The sequence below is a fragment of the Cebus imitator genome, unplaced genomic scaffold, assembly GCF_001604975.1.
Source record: "Cebus imitator isolate Cc_AM_T3 unplaced genomic scaffold, Cebus_imitator-1.0 Scaffold8, whole genome shotgun sequence".
NCBI lineage: Eukaryota > Metazoa > Chordata > Mammalia > Primates > Cebidae > Cebus > Cebus imitator.
The window spans coordinates 3,944,704-3,949,432 of record NW_016107323.1 but is presented as its reverse complement, the minus strand read 5'-3'; the positions used below and the strand labels follow the sequence as shown (position 1 = coordinate 3,949,432).

The window sequence follows — 4,729 nt, the reverse complement described above, 5'->3', positions numbered from 1 at the left end:
TTATACATCACATCTTAAAAGCCAGTATGTACTATCAAAATTCCTCTAGAACTTTTAGAATAATAAAAATTATGTAAAAGCCACAAGTATTGGAGATTTTTTTCCCTGAATTCCTAATTTTATCGCAAGACTCTGAGTTACCTTATAAATGTGTTGCTAAAATCCTTAACTGCGTCATCTGTACTTTTCATTCACATTAACCATTCCAAATTCCTACACACAAATATGTGCCTAACTTTTAGTGATATTACCTCTTTATGAATATTGCCACTTTATTACTAAATACTTTTTATATTACTATCCTGCTCATTATCACCATTGCAGGAGACCTGTTCCTCTTATATTAGGAATTGTGAAGACAAATAGATCCCTAATCTAAAACTGTGAAAGGTAAATAATCTACTGATAAAATTTAAGAGTATATATGTAGAAACAAGTATCAACTGACAGTGAAATTTTAAAATGGGCCTGTAATTCCAGCACTTTTAAAAGCTGAGTGGCCAGATCACCTGAGGTCAGGAGTTCAAGACTAGTCTGGCCAACATGGTGAAACCCCATCTCTACTAAAAATAGAAAAATTAGCTGGGCATGGTGGCAGGTACCTGTAATCCCAGCTACTAGGGAGGCTGAGGCAGGAGAATCTCTTGAACCAGGGAGGCGGATATTGCAGTGAGAGAAGATGAAGCCACTACACTCCAGCCTGGGTGACAGCAAGACTATCTTTAAAAAAAAAAAAAAAAAAAATTCAAATGACCATTTTAAAATGTTACCCTTAAGTAATACATTAAAAATTACTAAATTCTATACAAACTATATCCTCTGAACTCACTGAATCATTAGTTCAACATACACTTGAGCCCTACTATTTGCCAGGCACCCTGTTATGCACTTAGGAGTTCAGTGTGATTAAGCACACACAGGCACTACTCTAAGCCAGAGTTTACAATCCAGTGGGAATAGATTTTTCTGGCACTTGCCATTTAGTGAATCATTCAAGAAACATATATTCAAGAAACAAATACCTCTGCTAAGAGCTCATAATGCACAAGTTTCTATTAAAAACATACTTTCTGGCTGGGCATGATGGCTGAGGCCTGTAATCCCAGCACTTTAAAAGATCGAGGCAGAAGGATCACTTCAGCCCTGGAGTTTGAGACCAGTCTGAGCAACATAGCAAGACCTCATCTCTACCAAAAAACAAAACAACACACAGTTTCCAAAGGAAGACAATAATGACAGACAATCGTTTTAGATAAGTACAAATGATTTAACTTATTCTACAGACATAAATCGGTTCTACTTCTTCGTCCTGAAGTGTGAATAAACTATGACAATACCAACTAAACTGGGTTACAAGTGGGTTTTTAAGAAATTGTGACATATGAAAGATTTGTTATAGACTGTATATCATGACTACAAATTCATCAGCAGTTACATTAAGTGTTGTAGAGATAGGGAGAAATAATTCTTGCCCAGTACAATAGTATCATAGATATAGCAGCTGGCAAATATATTGGGCAAGGATTAACAACACAATTCCCTAAAGGGTAATTTATTCCAATAATAGAAATAAGTAAACAAACATCTCTTGGGAAACTTTCTTCTTTTTAAAGGAAAACAGATGAATCAATGTTGTTTGTGGGTTTCAGTAATATTTCATATGTAAATTTAAAGTTTTTAGTCATAAAAAATTCCAAAAACAGTGAATTTTCCTCTGGGTACCACCCCTCTATACACCAAAAGAAGTTAAATAACACTAACATGTTACATAAAGCTTAACTACAAAATATAGTGCACAAGTTTATCGTCAAAGCCACTTCAAAATACCTGTTATTAAACAGAAGATGCCAATTTCCCTGTATTAGAAAAAGACGACTATAAATGAATTAGCTAAATTCTTCTACATATTCTACCTATAAGAACTTTGCCACATCCTCACTCCCATGTTTTACCTTCTTTGCCAAATAACTGCAAGGAGATTCAAAAATATATTTATACAGGGCTTTACTACATATACACTAACAAGCAGAGTCCATTAAAACACCAGCTTACCATTTTTAGGTTTTTCTATTTAAACGAACTATCCAGAAAAGTCTGCTTTTAAAGATGGCTCCTGCCCATTAAATCAACAGCAAATAGTCTACAAGAAATGCCCTGAATCTAGCAAGGAAGAAAAAGTAATCTGCCAGTAAAACTTGTAAGTGCCCACTTAGACGAGTACTGACAGTGTCAAAATGGCAATTTTTAAGGGTTGTCCTTAAATGAAACATTAAGCAGAATTACAATACTCTATTAAATCAGAGAACCAGCGCACCATCTTCACTACATTATTTCAACGGTTATTTGCATTCCTACTATGTGTCAAACATTCTGTTAGGCACTGAGGCATCCCTGTGAACAAGCATACAGAAGTACTACTCTCAAGATAATATATAATCCAGTGAGATATATTCCAGAAGTAGGAAAAAAGCAAATACCCAATAACTGAAACAAAGAAAGGTAAAGATTTTCCTGTAGTTTAAAAAAAAAAAAAAAAAAAAACACATGCACACGCGCACACACAGAAACCTGTATATTTATTTGTCTAATGTAACAACCATTACAATTTCTAACGATGCTTTCTATAAATGGACAAATTTTTACTGAACTTGGTTTTTGGTACATCTGTTCTAACAAAGACTAAAGAAATACAAGTGGAAAAAGCAAAACAGGATGCATATGGGTTTATCAAAGGCTACTTCTCCCTTTTTTAAAAGTAAGCATGGGAGCGCACAGGCACATACGCGTTTACCTGTTGGCGTGGTATCAATATTCCTGGGGAACCGTTGAGTGCACTCACACCAGCAGAAGTTTTAAAGGCTAAACAATAGCATACAGCAAATAATCACATACAGCAAATAAAGTACCTTCATTTGGAATCAGCACAGTGTTTACAAGGACGCAAAAATCAAATTAAGAACCCTCCCCTTTTCTCTAGGTGTTTCTAAACCCTTCCTGGCTGCCCCTTCTCTCTCCACTGATCCCTTTAGGCACTAGCAAGTTTTTTTTTTTCTTTAGCAGAGAGTGACGTGGCAGGAGCAGCAGAAAATGACCCTGGAGGCGCCGTGGCTAGCGCTGAGCTTGGCACCTCCTCCCTCCGCTCCACGTTGTACACCCAGCACACCCCCATTCCCGAAGGGTTCCAGAATTTCTATGTAAGAAGGGTTTAGGACAGGCGATCTGATTGGAAGTGAAAGCTGGGGGATCGGTCTTGAACGTGCGTGTGCAGAGCAGGCAGTTTTTATTTAGACTGGGAGGCACTGACGGCACGGATGGGTGCTCCAGCACTCCCTGTCACCCTTGGGCGCCGCCAGCACCCTCTCCATTCCCACTTTTAGTTTAGGTTAGGCGTGGGGATACAGCCGTCCTACCCAGGAAGAGCTCTGGGGGTGTCCACTGGGGGACAAGTCTTGCGTGCCTGAACCCAAGAGGGAGGTTTATCAACAGGTCAGGAGTTGGCAGAGCGAGGACGCCCAGCACCCAAGCCCCTCCGCCTCAACCCTCTCCCAGGCTGCTGACGCCCCCCACCCCCCAGCTCGGCCTCCACCCCGAAACCCTCAGATGTTAAAAAATCAGGCGGAGGCTCTCCAGGGGAGTCTCCAAGCTCCAATAGCAGCAGGGCAGTCAGCGACGTTGAGGAGGAGTAGCCCCAGAAGCGAACCTCCATCCGCCCCCAACTTTGTCCCGCCCCTCCCCCTTTCCCGCTGGGTCCCCGCCGAGGCCCCGCTGGGAGCGAGGCCCGGGAGTGGGAGCTGAGGGGCAGGAGCGCCGACAGCAGAGGGCGAGGGAGGAAGGCAGGAAGCCAGGCTGCGCCCCTACCCTCGCAGCCCTACTCACCGCGGGGGTCGCGGCCCGCGCTGGGGCAAAGGCAGGGGCCGGGCGGAGGGAGCGGGCCGGCGCCGAGGAGGGCTGAGACAGCCTGGGCGGCAGCGGCGGCCGGCACAATCCCCGGCAATCACGGCTCCGTAAGCGTCCTCTCAGGCTGTGGAGCTGGAAGACTGTGGCGGTGGCGGCGGCGGCCTCTGGCTGCGGACGTGGCGCCCGACGCGACCCGCCCCCTCCACCGCCTCCTCAGCTCCCGCCTCCTTCCGCGGCTCCGACTCCGAGGCGCACGCGCGCTCATGCAGCCCGGGCCCCTCCCGCGCCCACCCGGCACACGCCCACTCGTTTCTCGCAGGGTCCGGTCCTCCCAGCAGCCCCCAGCGGGCCGCGTCCCAACTGCGCACGCGCGACTCTCTGAGGCCCGCTCCCGCCCCTTCGCCCCCTGGGCGCCTCCGTGGGAACCCCCTGCCGGCCTCAGCGCGCCTCCTCCGGGGATCTCCCCGCCTTCTTCCCGCCACTGTCCAATCAGATCGGGTGAGGGGTGCGAAGCCCGGGAGTCGTGCAAGCCGCGGACCCCAGGCACTGAGGTTTGGCGTCGGCGGCGGCCGGGAGTCAAGGTCCGCGCCGAGTAACGGTCTTTGGAATTCCGAACCTTGGTCTTAGGGAAGGTGGGACAGTCGCCAGTTTCTCTAGCACTTTTCGTCCAGGTGCCTCAACCTTCTTTGCCTGCTGTGCTCAGGGAGTGACAGCCGGGCCTGCTCAGACGTTCACGTCGGGGCTCTATAACTCGCCTTTGTGACTAAGTGCTAGGGGTTGAGGAGAGATGTGGCTTATTTATGTGTTTTTCAGTTTGTTTGATTTTTTAAAT

At 45.9% G+C, this 4,729-nt stretch overlaps 1 protein-coding gene across 1 annotated transcript in view; it reads right to left on the bottom strand.

Annotated features, from left to right (window-relative positions):
• TMEM263 (transmembrane protein 263) overlaps positions 1–4,221 on the bottom strand; it is a 17,811-nt gene extending 13,590 nt beyond the window's left edge. The window contains exon 1 of the mRNA XM_017540967.2: positions 3,877–4,221. The gene's annotated coding sequence lies outside the window, so the exon portion shown is untranslated. The remainder of the gene's footprint in view (positions 1–3,876) is intronic.
• Positions 4,222–4,729: the final 508 nt, after the last annotated feature.